The sequence below is a fragment of the Protopterus annectens genome, chromosome 3.part1, assembly GCF_019279795.1.
Source record: "Protopterus annectens isolate FY-2018-M chromosome 3.part1, PAN1.0, whole genome shotgun sequence".
In the NCBI taxonomy this organism is placed as follows: domain Eukaryota; kingdom Metazoa; phylum Chordata; order Ceratodontiformes; family Protopteridae; genus Protopterus; species Protopterus annectens.
Window position 1 is genome coordinate 1,192,569,531 of NC_056732.1, and position 15,363 is coordinate 1,192,584,893.

Here is a 15,363-nt window from a genome sequence, read left to right on the forward strand (position 1 = left end):
CTCCAACACTGAATTCTTAAGAGACCACTCGTGAGGCATGAGAATAGCTCTGCTCAATTTGTCCGCAATCACATTGGACTTCCCGGGAATGTGCATTGCTAACAGAAACCGCTGAGAAGAAATCGCCCATTGCCACAGTCTGAGTGCCTCTCGACATAGGGGGTAGGATCTGGTTCCGCCTTGTTTGTTGATGTACCACACTACAGACATATTGTCTGACTGAATTGCTATAGTTCCTTTGGGAAGAGAGTCTTGTAGGGCTTGCAAAGCTAGAAGCACTGCTCTCATCTCTAGAACATTTATGTGCAAGTGGCATTCGAAAGGTTGCCACGTGCCCTGGACCGTCCTGCCCTGGTAATGCCCCCCCCACCCGATCAGGGAGGTGTCCGTTGTCAGAGTAGCAACCGGAGGGGGAGGAACAAAGGGTCTCCCCAGAAAGAGTTGGGGGGATGTGATCCACCAAGAAAGATGATTCCTGCACGATTGTGTTATCGCAATGGAATGGGACATTGGAAGTTGTTGGTATGACCATTGTGTGAAGAGCATCCATTGTAAAATTTTCATGTGAAATCGGGCTAAAGGGAGGAGAGGGATAGCAGCCACCATTATCCCTAATACCCTTAGGATCAGTCTGACTTTGATCTTGTTGCTCTGCAAGACAAGGGAGACTTGCTATTCTCTGGTCTGTGAGTGTGGCTGACATGTTGACTGTGTCTAGATTTGCACCTATGAAGGTAATAACATGACAAGGCGACAAGACAGACTTTTCGTAATTTATTGAAATGCCTAGTGTTTGACATATGTGAAAAGTGTAGTCTCTGGCGAGAAGCAGAAGATGCTTGGTGGGGGCTGTAAGGAGCCAGTCGTCTAAATACGGAAACACTTGGAATCCTTGCTATCTCAGATGAGAGGAGACCACTGCCATGCATTTGGTAAACACTTGGGGGGCTGTAGTGAGTCCAAAGGGCAGGGCCCTGAATTGGAAATGACTGGTTCCCAGCCTGAAGCGGAGGAATCTCCTGGAGCGTCGACTTATTCTGATGTGATAGTACACATCCTGGAGATCTATAGAGCACAACCAGTTGTCCCGCCCCAAAAGGGGTAGAATGGACTGCAGCATGACCATCCGAAACTTTGTTTTCTTGACAAACTTGTTCAAGTTGCTGAGATCCAAAATGGGTCTCCAGTCCCCTGTTTTCTTTGGAACCAAAAAGAATTTGGAGTAGATTCCGGATCCTTATTGGTCTGCTGGAACTGGTTGAATGGCTCTTTTTGCAAGCAACTTTGAAATTTCTAGTGCTGCTTGCTCCCTTTGACTGGGTGGAACGTCTGGAAGGGATTTTTTGGATTGCTTTGGAATGAGAAAGAATGGGATTCTGTAGCCTTCGGAAATGATAGACTGTACCCACTTGTCTTGAGTTAGGGATAGCCAGGCTTCTGGGTACAGAGATAATCTTCCCCCGACTGCCTCCGAAGGTGGACAGTCGGGCAACCCTTCAGGGATGCTGAAAGGGCTTGTCGGAAAATGTTTCTCGACTGCCCTGATTCTGCGGGCCCCCTCTGCCTCTAGGATGGCATCTACCATTATTGTTCCCCCCTCTGCCTCTAGAGGGGAACTGACTCTGTGCGTCAGGCAAATCTCCCTGAGATTGTTTGCGAAACCACATCTTTCCCCCCTTCTGGCCTTTGGGGTAAGGCCTAGAAGGAGTAGAAAAACGGACTCCCACGGCAGAGAGAGTCTTGCCTTCAGTCTCGCACCTAGTCAGAGTTTCCTTCACTTGAGGACCAAAGAGGGATGATCCATCAAACGGGGAATTAGTGAAGAATGCCTTGAAAGGGTCCGCAAAATTACATAGCCGCATCCAGGCGTGCCGACGTAAGGCCACACCTGTACCTGCCGCTCTACTCGCTCCATCCGCCACATACGAAAGGAGGAGCATGGAGGAGTTAACTATTGAGTTGAAGGTCGCCAGCTGAGAGTTCATCCTATCCTGAAAACCCGCAGCTGTTGGATCCTTTAACATTTCGCTCACTTCCTTGAGCAAATCTCTCTGGAGACAAGTGAAATGACACAGGTAATTCAGCAAGCGCATAGAAAAGGTCGCTGACGAGAACATCCGCTTCCCGTACCTGTCCATAGTCCTAGACTCCTTGTTAGGAGGATGGACAGGCACTGAAGGATCAGCTAGTTCCTTCTTGGTGGCCGCAGCCACCACCATAGCATCCACAGAGACACCTTTGGTTAAGAATTCTTTGTCCTTGGGGGCAGTGATAAATTTTGATGGTCTCCTGGGGTGGGGTCCACAGAGTCAGGAGCCGTCCAGGCCTTCTTTGCCACCACTTGCATAAGGGGGTCAAAGGGAGGGGACACCCAGGAGGTGGAAGGGCGAGAGCCAAACGCCTCAAGATACACTGATTCATCCTCTGAAGGGTTGAGGGCTGGCCAATTCCCCCTCTGTTTTAAGATCTCGAGGATGTCTGCAAAAGAGACATCTTCAGAGGGGGAACGAGGGGAACCTTCAGAATCCTCTAAATCAGTGTCAGAGGTGACAGACTCAGGGGAGTCGATGTGCTTCCTCTTGCACTGCCTCTTCCTAGGAGGCTCTCCTACCAGGTCAGGAGAGGCCTCAGAAGAGGAGGAGATCCCCACTGGGGATACTTGAGGAGCTGGCTCTCTACGATCCGGGATGAGGGAGTGAGCAGAAATCACCGGAGGCACCGTGGAGGGAGGGGCAGATGGAGCCGACTGTGGAGTTGAACCAGGTTCTAATATGCTCCTCATGACCTCGAAAGCACCCCTGTCAGGCAGAGCCAGAGGTCTCCGCTCCGAAAAACTGGAAACCTCCCCCGGCTCCAACAGTGATGGCTCCAAGGCCGATGTCGGAGCCAAACTCACCAGCGCCGAAGCACCGAGAGGGAGAGCGGGGTCGGACAAGGGTCCGATGCCACTCGCCACCTCGGAGCCGATGAGGGAAGTCCGGCGCCGAGATTCCTCCAAGGAAGATATTGGAGCAGACGACGGTACCGAAGACAATGGTATCGGTTCTGACGCAGCCACAGTCTCGGGTCCAAGCCGCCCCGGCTCCGAACTCAAAGGAGTCAGAGGAGGAACATTCTGAGTGATGGGATTAGCCATCGACTGTTGAGTCGGGCTTTGAAGCATCTGGGCTAGTGCCTCGATCTTAAGAAGTCGACACACTACCCTCTGAAGGTCATGATCTGATAGTCTCGACGACCTAGAGGAGTGAGATCTATGGCCCCGTTCAGACAACAATGGTGATGCTGGAGCCGAATTAACGGAGCCGATAGATGGTGATCGGGACCTTTTTCTGGAGATCGGTTCCGACAATCTGATTGGAGCCGACTCAGCTGTGTCTACCTCGGCTCCGGCCGGAGCTGAGGAAATAGTAGAGACATGAGTTCGAGAATCATCGGCTCCAGCCGGAGCCGATGTTCGAACAGCCTTCGAAGCCCCAGAAGACGACTCAGATACCGGAGCCGTTGATCTGGTAGGCTTCGAGGGTTTCCCCCGAAGATTGAGTCGGGGGACCCTCAGGTTTCAATAAGCCCCTTAGAATGAGCTTAGTTTTACGCTCCTGCAGGACTCTAGGGCTGAAGCCATGGCAAACAGCACATGAGTCCTGCAGGTGCAAAGGTCCCTGGCAGTATACACAAGAAGTGTGACCGTCTGTCAGAGACATCATCTGACAGCACGAGTCACACTTTTTAAAGCCTGAGACCTTTGATTCTTTAGACATCTCTAAAGAAGAAAAGTGTAATCACACACTCACACACACACACCGATTACACTTAATGAAAAATTAGATTAAATTAAATTAAATTAAATTAAATTAAATCCCTACAAAAAAACACAGTCACTCCAACTACTAGGAAGGGAGGGACTGGGCCTAAGGGCCCAAGGGAAGAACTCTAGTGAGTTTTGGAAAAGAAGGGGAAATTTAGAAAGGAATGGTAGGAAACTACCTAATTTAGAAAATAATGAAGAAAAACTAACTTAAAAGTGGGTCTATCTAAGATTAAACTTAGTCTTAACAACTAACCTGACGAGCCGGTTGAAAAGCACCTCGATCGCTATAGCGGCAAATGAGATCTGAGGAGTTACCGCCTAGCATTGTGGGATATAGGGGAGCCTCGAGCCGGTGGAACTAGCTCTCGAGCTTTTAGAGTGGTCCAGTCGGAGCCGAGGTTCGGCTCCAAACCCATCCAGCAAGAATGAAGGTGAGATAGACAACTTAACATCAATTGTTTCAGAAAATAAAAAGTCCTGTAATCAGAAAATAAAAGTGAACTGTTTTAAGCTTTTTAGTTTTAGAGGCAGTTTCCAGCAATTCAGCTCACTCTGTCTCTTGAAGAATATACTGAACCAATCCTTTTCTTTAGTATTATTGAGAATGTTATTTTTGCTGACAAAAGTGGATGCCTCCTCCAATGTTATTTTAATTCCTTCAGAAAGACATAATTTGATCATTGCAGAAAACAGCAAAGTGGCCTTAATATTGTTATTTTTAAGTTTCATGATCAGTGGTGAGCAGGATTTTCTTTTACTCATTACTTTACTGGAATAACCATTGTCAAATCTGAATTACATGTTCACCTATTTTAATAGGTGGGCTGGACCACACTGTTTTTAATATTTGATTTTTTTCTAAGCTAGACATAACCATTACTATAACTGAACATGACTGTGAGCTTCCCTTCTTCAAAGGTGCCCTTTCAATTACAAAATATAAAATTTCAGGTAGATTTAATGTTTTATGTAGCCATGTTGTTAAGAAGTTCATTACATTGTGTACCTCATACTTTTCAGGTATACCATAAATTTTAATGTTATTTTGTCTCAGTCTATTTTCTAAATCATCAAGTCTATTTATGAACTAGTCAATTTGTTTTAAAAGAAATTCAGTTTGAGACTTACCTTCCGTTATTCTCCCTTCACGACCATTTAAAGCATCTTCCATAATGCTGATATGTGTACTTTGTTGTTTCATAAGAATTTCTAAATATTCCGTCTTCTTTCTGGTCTCTTCTTTGAAACTTTCCATTTTGGTATCCAGTTTACCAATTTCAAGTAGTACATCCTGCATAATAAATATTAGTGACTGGATGTCTTTTTTAGCACAAGAATCCCAAGTACCATTTCATGAGTGGCTTATGTTGAAGTCTCTTCTCTCTTAACCAAAAAGTTGAAATTCTGACAGGAAAAATTATAGCTTTTGAAGAACTTGAAGCTATACATCTTTTTTATTATTAGTGAATAAAATTAAATAACAAGTATATCCACATTTTATTTTCTGATTATATTTTCTGTCAGAGAAAAGGTTTCAGCCACAGAGCTTTCACCAGTTGCTGCTCTCAGTTAGCCATCTTGGCCATGTTCCCCTCTCCCAGAATTTTCTAAAGCTCCATTACAGCAGGTGGAATATAAATACATGTTAGCACAATACTCCATTGCCAGTAGCCCTGTAGTACTACAAATATATCATTATCTTTTTTCCCCTCTTTTATCACTATTGGAGCTTCTCTTGCAATTAATATAAGTACTTCCCTTTTTCCTTTTCCCCAGATATTTTGATGAATAACCATCCTGAAATCCTTCCTTTATCAAATTCACATGCTCAGTTCTTTCCAAATGTGTCTCCTGCAATATAGCAATTTGAAGTCTTCATTATTAATACAGTTAACTACCCATTCTTTTTTTGTATATATCTGTGAGACGATTCACATTTAAAGATAATATGAAAAGTGCTGTCATTATGTTAAAAAGTTATTATTCCCACTTATGTGTACCAGCTGTTTTTTTAAGTGTCTAGTTTCAGCTTTTCTGTTTCATGCATACACTAGTGTTTGGCAGGCTGATCTTTTATACAGTTGCTTCTTGTCATATCCATTTGAACCTATGTCGCACCTTTCAAGACTTCTTGGTTTAATGAAACCCTCAAACAATAAAACAAATCCACCCCTAGAGCCTATTAACTTAATACTAGCACACAAAATAATGTAGATCTTCAAATAATGAAGTTTAACCCTCCTAATAGAAACAATTGTTCCAAACTGCCAGGCATACTCACAGGCTTGCATTAACCTATAATGAAGGTTATCCATGATAAGACATGTGGGTGCAGCCTGTACTTCTACTTCCACTAAGTGCTGTCTGTTTTTTATTTATCTTTATTCCACTCTGAAGATCATATCCATGTTGAACACATTGTGTGATGGTGAAACAGTGTCTATATAACAGATAATTAAACAATATCCTAGAATTCACTGCTGGTAACTACTGGGAGATAACCACATTTACAGATTTAGCTGAAAGAGTGAGCAAATGCATTATATTATGCAGGTGAGCTTGTTAGGTGAATGTAAACTGTAGACTGTGCCCATATGAAGGTATAAAATACACTGAATGTCATAGGTCCTACATAAACTATCAGAATGTGTTTAAATGATAAGACATAGCTCTGGAAATATATGTCAAGCTTAAATGGGTAAAGACAAAATAGGTTTCAAGCAATATACTTTATCAGTGTAGGAGAAGCAGGGCCAGTCTTGTGGCTTTCAGCTAAATCTCTCATGAAAAGAAAGGTAATAATGTAGATATGTTCTCATTAGGTGATATTAAAATAATGCAATCTTCATATAATGCTACAATATAATTTGAAACTCACTTTTCATGAAAGCCTTGGAATAGAATAGTTACAATGGTTGCTGAGTAAATTATCAAAAACATGTCAACATCAAAAGGATTGGAAGGGTGGCCTAATGGTTAAGGTGTTTGCCTTGCAAACACAAGGTGCAGGGTTTGAGCCCCACAAGGGATAATTGGCTAAGCTTAAAATGGCTTGAAAGGGCAGTTAGCTTAGTACTAATCTATGAACCTATGAACATAAAAGGATGCAGAGGATGTAAGTATATCTAAAACTAAAATATTTACAAGCAGAAACCCCCAGCTCAAAAACTAACGTCAAGCATAAATACATCCAAAATTCTCTAAATAGGATCCATCGTACTAATATTCAAAAAGCAGGCCTATAAAGTGAGGTGTATAGATGCTTATCTGAATATCAGCATGCTGGCAAAGACTGTAAGGATATCACATTTTAGAAGATAATTTAGTTTGAACTGCTGGTAGAAAGGCATAAGATGAAACCACGACAAAAACCCTTGTGAGGACTAAAATTGACACACAAATTTGCAAACAAGGGCTGAAATGGTAAGTTCCCAAATGGACATCTCAGTGCTCTAATGGATATGGAAAAGAAAAGGCAGAAAGTCTCCATCCGGGTACTGAAAACAATATACAATGAAATAACTCAAGACAAAATTTGATTGAATTTAGAAAAGACCAAATTAAAAAAAGGCTTTGCCAGAAACAGGTATAAAATATTTGTGAAATCATTAAGAGGAAGATAGATATCAAGAATGTGTACGCCAGTAGAATCAAACAATAAGACTGAAATATGTAGCCCAGATGGGGAAAAGTGGTAGTAAGTTCAAGTAAGTCCTTCAAGTTGGTCTGAAGAGAAAACCTGCCAAAAGGGTTGTAGATTAGCAAAAATATGATTACAAGGGAGTTATGCCAGTAAGCCATGAGGGAAAAATTAGAATATCATTAATCCAGAGTACCGTCTCACAGTGCCTCTCTGCTTACATCCAAGTGTGCTGTGAGATGATAGGAATTGCAAGCTGTTAGCCCTGTGTACCTTCCACTGACGTGAGAAACTGAAATGTAGATTTATAATGTGAGCAGCATGTAAAACACGTTGAAATTGTAACCTATCTGTTATTTACCTTATACAGTTATGATTCAGTGTGTTTTTACATGCTGCTCACATTAAACTTTTAAAAGAAAATCAGATTGCAAAGCAGTTGATAAAGCAAGTGGTGGCAGACAATCAGATTCTAGCTATCCTAGCCACCACTTGCATAGCACCTCCACCACAAACCTAAATTTCTTTTGTTCTCCATGAATAGAGGGTCCAGCACAGGTAATTCCTTTCTTTTTACTGATATTTGCAGATATTACCTGCTGCTGGATTGCTCCATTTTTTTTGAGGACGGATCGCAAGGATTGGTATTGGAGACACCAGTTTGGTGGTTGTTATCAGGAAGTAATCATTAGCTTTCTTCTGCCTTGCCCAAGAACTGCTTTTCCTGTCCTTAAGGTAAGCTATTTGATGATCATAGGGTCGTGGTTACTGCGGGCAGAACTGAGATGCACTGTAACCATTTTTTACATTCTCCTTTCCGGGAGTAGGAGTCAGAAATGGTGAAAATGTGTATGGGTCAAGTTTTACTTGCATAAATAATTTATTTTGGAAGCAGAAGATTTTGCAGCTGTTTGTAATCATACCCCGGGATTCATGAAGCTCGGCGCAAGGCCGGCGTAAGGCCTGCGCCGGCGGTGCATGGAATATCCGGCGCAGTAGCGCCATATACATATTAATGAGAGTGCACCGGAATCACAGACACGTGCGTAGTGTACGTGAGCGAGCCCAGGTAGGATGCGTCTGGAGGCGTGTCTAAGCCAGCATGAGGTGAGCAACCTAATGTGCTGACAGCCATGGTCCGCCCACAATAGTAATGGCAGCAGCCAGGTCCTGTGCAGAATGAAACGCATGTACAGTATGCAACATAGTCCCCGTCCCAAATTAATGGAGAAGCAAATAGAAGCCACGAAGGCATAAGTGTACCCGTCCAAGGAGTAAAGGATACGCATAAGACCGCGTTCGTCCCGCAATGCACTGTCAGTGTTTACACTCAGAGAAGGTGTACAGCCGCATGTCAGCGCCGCACCGACATAGGAGCAGCGACTAAGGTCACCACCTGTCCCACTTTGGTTGGGGCAGTCACTCCATGGACAGTTGTGTCCCGAAAAAACGATTAGAAATGGCTGACGTGCTACGATTGTAGGACACAATGATATCCCGTATTTAATGTAATGGTAGCATGAATTGGTTATTTCTGTAACAGAAATACCTAAATGACACAAAAACAGAATAAGCAAGGAAATTGCCACAATAATAAGCATATTATTTAGGCAAGCAAGTGAATTTCCATGCAAAATAGTGACCGTTGGATGTGTCGGCCTGTAAAGTCAGATGTGAGTCCCGGAAATATCCCAGATCGGAAAATGGAAAAGGTGGAAACCCCAGTAGCGACATGGGCATGGTCACCAGGGTTACCTGCTGTCCCAATGTGCCATGGACAGTCCCTGATTGGACAGTCGTGTCCCTGCAACAATCGTAAAATGGAAAATGACCTCCGATCCCCTGCCACGCAAATTCCCGCAATATACATGTAAATAGTAGCATAAAACATATACATTACGATATGGAACACAGACATGGCATAAGAAAATAAATAAGGAACCCAAACGCTTACAGAATAAGCTCATAGTATGGCAAACAAGTGAAGTTCTGTCAACTGCACTAGCCCTGAGTATGTGTAGTCCTGCAAATTTCGAAGTGCCCACATAACATGCCCCACTATGGGCATTGGAAAAGGTGCCAACCATAATGGTCACAAGCAGTAGTGACAGTACATAGCCGGGTAGCTGTGCTGACATAACAACAGTAAGGAAGCAAGATACCTCAAACACAGGCAAACATGTGCATAGCAACATATCCCAGACCCAGCAACGTCTCTGTTGCATACACTGGATGGTGTATGATGAAGTGTAATATCCAGAAGCAGAACCCATGCATTCAGATGTACCACACAATAGCCTCATTGTACATGTCAGTCACACCCATGTATACCCCTGCACCCAAACCTGCTAGCATCCGTGTGCAGCTATACAACCACACACAATGTGCATACCTGAACTGTGGTAAGATGTTTGTGTTAGGCAATGCCACGCGGGCAAATACGTACCACACATGTCCCCAACCCACCGCAGGTACAGATATGTAAATGGCTGCATGTGAATGTGTCAGCAGAATGTGTACATCCCGCATGTAGTATGTACCGTCCAAACCATCTATGTTTGCATACGACACGGTGCACATAACTGTACACATGTGGACAAGTCGGGTCGTTGGACCACCGCATCGATGATTATCTTTGCTGTGAAGTCGATCACATATAGCGGAACAGGTGCCTAACAAACAGGACGTCCTAACAGGGTGCTACAGGCAAAGAAGGGGAAACTGGGACATCACATGTGGAGATTAGCGTAGCTGGACGGACAAATACACACGGTCAAGGTAAAGGACGGAACAACATGCATATGGCGGATGGATGTTGTTCGTAAAATATATAGAAACACATATGAAGTTCCAGTTTACACACGAAATACTATATAATGTATTGAATTGTACCGTACAATATGGCAGTAGAACTAAGTCTGCATGTAATTGGTGAAGCTAAGCTGTACTGTGATGGAATTCTGAACCTGGCAGTAAGCAGTACAGCAGGCTCATGTCTGTCATCATTAATTATTTGCTGGGTTACAGAACAATAAATGTATGTACATGCATAACAGCACTCCTTCCCCAGAGGAGGATGGCCTTGTGAGCTCTATCGAAGATAGCAGTACAACTCCCTACCAGAGAGACAAAGCAACGTATTAAGAAATTAACTGTCCACTGTATCGTAACAGTCTAGGGTCCTTGAAACAGCTACAATCACAAAAGGATACTGTAATGTACAAGGTGCCTTGCAAGGCTGTGTTATTCCCATGAGAAAACAATTTAAGAGCACGACCCCAGCACCCACGTATGTATAGACTATTGCGGACCATAGTGATGGAAATGCCCTGTGACCGACCACGTCAGTAAGGTGGGCAAAAGCTGATTGTAAACACTATATAAAGAAACTGCTTACTGTATAGAGTCAGACAAAACTCTCATACTTGGACTGTATATTATTTAGCCTGCCTGTGTACACTACTAAAACGTTCTGAACCCGAGCCTCCTGTGTTATCGGCTGTCACTTAGAAAAGCCTACTGATAAGTACAGTCTGGTTGTAACAACTTATTTCACATTGTGATCCTTGTAATCCCGAATTCCCTTGGTAAGCTACAGGTCAGAGTGCATGGCTGGTTAGACATGTACGCTGGAGAATATGCAGAAATGGTTCTTCTTGAATGAAAAGACCTCCGACTGAATTGTTGTGTGTAAAGAGGCTGTTTACTGTCTGATCTGTGGCTGAAAAGCGGAAAACTGGATCCCAAGAAGAAAACGTGCAGCCTTAAACAGGAGGCCCAGGTAAGGAGTGTCTGCCTTTTTGTGTCTATTGTAGATCAGGGACCAGACTACATTGTGTTTCTGTTAACAGTAGTGATATCGGGTCGAAGACCTACCCACATACTGTTAAATCTGAACATAGGTCAGGGGAACACACAGCAGAGTAAATAGTGATTAGAGACACTACAGTGGATACAGGGAAGGAGACACACGTGTTATGACAGAAGGGTACGTAGCAGTCGTGTAGAGGATATGGGAGATTATTGAAGCAACAGATCATGTGATCCGCGTTTGACGGGTGACGTGAAGAATATGCAATCGCAGAGAGCACATAATGTGAGTTACGCAGCAAAATGGGCTAATAAATATGACATTGATGGCATATTAGGCAACATATCGTTACTGAAACATTGTAATCCCTGAAAATTTGATGCATATGTTCCAAGGTAAACACCTGTTCCACCCTGAGAGGGATATGCCCTCTCTGGCCAGCCGTGTCCTGTAAATAAACCGAACAATGTCAAATGTCCTGATATCTCAGGACAAACATTTCCCAGATATATATCAAAATGGTAGCATAAAACAGTAAATTTGTATGTGGAACAGCAAAATATAATAATAAACAGAATAAGCAACTGAAATGCTACAACAATTGTTCGCTCTCCTGGCAAAACGTGAATACCTGTCGTATGTACTGGCCGTGGGTATGCATTTTCCAGGCAAATTACACGTTCCGAACACTAATGTCCCACATTGTGCATTGGAAAAGGTGGCAGCCCTAAGATGTGCAGGCGACAAAACAGCGACAATTGGGTATCCGTCATGCATATCGGTGGACTGAGGTAGTGTACCAAGGGAATAGAACACTACAAATGGCTAAGCATCATACATACACAGAGAAGATCATAATACAGTAGTAGCGATCGCCCCCCCCCCCACAACACCCTACCACCGCAGATACCACATGCAGGATATTAAGCGGGAGGGCAGGCTAGTCCCCACACGTTATCCTGTGGCAACAGAGGTAGCACAACGAACAAATGTAATAGAAGCTATTGAAACCACATCCCGAACACGTAACATACCTAGGGACACCCGAGTAAGAACACAGTACTAAAACAGAGTGAGGATATCTGTCAATTAATTGAAGTACCGAACCATCATGCAGGACAGGAAGGCCAGGACCCAACCCCGTAGCGTATAGACCGTGGACACCAGAAGATATCTGCAAAGTCATAGAGGGAATTCCCCATCCACAAAGTAATCGCTATTCACCATGCAATACCCCTGTATCTCCTGATCTGAAACCAAAAGGGGAATGGCGGATGGTACAGTATGTATAAGCTGTAAATCATGTAAGAATACGTAGGGTAGCGTTGGTGCCAGACCCACACACTATATTCAATGCTATGAACATGCCACAGAAGTATCTAACCATGGTACATATAAGCTATGCTTACTTTGCAATACCTATACATCCACATAGTCCGTATTGCTTTGCTTGTACAGTCAGGGTGACAGATACAGCCATACCCGGCTATCGCGGCTTCTGTGAAAGTACATCGATATTCTCACAGCGCATCCCCAGCTACTTTCCCCTGTCAACTCCACCCGGGGCCAGTCAAGCTCCACTTTAATTGGATGATATTCTGCTTGCGGCCCCTACCCAGCAGCAATGTAAGTAAGATACAATAGCATTAATGAGATTATCAGCAGAACAGGGACATAAAGTAAGCAAGCATAAATTGCAACTACAGAGAATACAGGTCAATTACCAAGTAGGGTAGAACATCACATGACGATAGGAAGGTAGCAATATAATAAGCACCCGAGCCAACTAACAAGAAGGGAATGATGTCGGTTCTGGCCGACTAACACATGTTAAATCTGGATACCAAACAATGCTGTGGAATCCGCTGTATTGTTTGCCTTAACCTTTAATACACTTATGGCAGCACAACACATAGTACACCGGATTACAGTAGCAGAAACAGTGTTATGCAGACTAGAACGATTGATAGCCTCAACAGCTGTAGTAGGTCTCGTGAATAATCATAACACATGTTGTCAGACCGTAGATTGTAAGCGGAGATATATGACGTCAGTCTTGATGCAACAGCAGGGAAGTAAGCAACGCTAAATAGCTGACTACTCATTGCAGTTGGACACTGTGGCATGGTCAGTGCCACATTGTGTACAGGCAGTTGTTGTAGCACCCATGGCAGTACAGGCCCCGGCCGTAATGTTACTACACCACCCTCTCACTGTGAGAATGTGTCATGCAGTTGCGATCAATCCGCTGCAAGAGAAGATAGAATTCTGACACGTGCTAGACATTTGTCATGTCTGACCATACCACTGAGTCAACCTCACATGGTGATTGAACGCGTTGTACAACATGAAACCTATCAACCTCACGCCTGACACCTGTGTATGGCACACCACACAGTTGCCTATACGATATGGATTAAATAACTACACACAGACATGATAACACTGGTATACCCTTAGATGATGCAGAGGTGACAGTTAATGTGTACGGATCATGTAGACAGAGTCCTACAGGAATGAATGAAGTAGTTTATGCAGTAGTTATTGATAATGACATTGTAGACGGCCAAACCCTGCAGCATAACGTGTCTGCTCAAGCAGCAGAATAGATAGCTTTAACACGTGCTTGTACTGTAGCGGAAAAATGATGTGTGGACATATGTCCCAATAGTCATTCTGTTGTCTGTGCAGTGCATGTTTATGAGCAGCAGTGGAAGAATAGGGGAATGAAAACATCCACCGGTAAATCGATTAATCATGCGCATACGAACCTGAATGCATTAGACTACATGCAGTTACCCACTGAAGTAGGTAATTGTAAATGTGCAGGGCATAGAAAGCAACAGGATAACAGTAGGAAAGTTGAGGCATGAGCTCATGCACCTGCAAAACAAGCAGCCACAGATGGAAAGTGTCTGTGTGAATGAGGAATGACAAACCTCAGACTGTTTAGATGTAGAAACTGTACAAACAATGCAAACAGCAACTACGAAAGCAGAAAAGCCGACGTGGTTATGACGAGGAGCAATCCTTGAACACGGACTGCACATATCCACAGTGATAAAGCCAATATTAACGTCCAATATATTCAGATATGCGGCTTTGTGGAGCCATGGGTAGAGACATGTCTCAACAGGGGGGATGGTACATTTGGTTAACAGAATACCCTAACATACGGAATTACGAACCACATACAAACCTCATCAGCAGCGTGTCACGTTTGCCGTAGATATCATGCACAGGGAGTATTTAAACCGAAGGGAGTGAGTTTACCCACACCACCCTAACCGTTCCGTACTATTTGTATGGAATTCATACATCTGCATAAATGTGAAGGGAACAAATACTGTTTAGCGATTACACATATATATAATCAAAATGGGTAGAAGCATTCCCAACCAGTAATCCGGATGCAGCAGCAGTGGCAAAGGTGCCAGTAAAATTAAGTATCCCTAGATCTGGCATGCTGTAAAGAAGCTACAGTGACAATAGAACACATGTAGTTAACCAGACAATCACGCTACCTGGCGGATTACTCAGATTACCATGAATGTCAATTGCATGTACAACCCACACTCAGCACGACTGCTGCCGCCGTAGAATGGGATCCCGAGACATAAGTAGAGGAGTTTGGTGGGTGACATCCAGACGAGTTACATGAGCTGTCTACCTCTAGCATTGCTGAGCATGACAACAGTTCCAAATGTAAAGTGCTGCACCCACTTCGAAGTAGTATGTGGAATGGCATATCATGTGCCAGAGTGGAAAGCTGTCATGCCTGCAGAGCCGGAGGTCAATGACTCAGTAGTAGGTGACATGAGAGGATTGTTAACTAGTAACAGTGTTCTTCAGTTAAAGTCTGTTACAGATAAGAGCAAACGAAGACGGAAGCATAGCTGACACCAGTATCCTGTGTGTATGTCACTGTTATCCAAAGAACATTATTGCCAAGTGGACAGTGCGAATGTCTGTACCGGTACTGTTGGCAACGCCTACCGCAGTAAAGTTTGCAGAGAGGTCGTCCTGGGTCCACCTCACATTTCTCAAACTGGTAAAGGATATCAAGTCTGATTGACATCTTGTAGCTGATATACCAAAGAGCCC

At 43.6% G+C, this 15,363-nt stretch overlaps 1 protein-coding gene across 9 annotated transcripts in view; it reads right to left on the reverse strand.

Annotated features, from left to right (window-relative positions):
* The window catches only part of ADGRB1 (adhesion G protein-coupled receptor B1), a 4,264,735-nt gene that overhangs the window by 3,929,588 nt on the left and 319,784 nt on the right, over positions 1 to 15,363 (reverse strand). The window contains exon 2 of one of the 9 annotated variants that reach the window (XM_044067289.1): positions 4,937 to 5,099. The exons of the other annotated variants lie outside the window; for them this stretch is intronic. The gene's annotated coding sequence lies outside the window, so the exon portion shown is untranslated. The remainder of the gene's footprint in view (positions 1 to 4,936; positions 5,100 to 15,363) is intronic. 9 annotated transcript variants of the gene reach the window in all.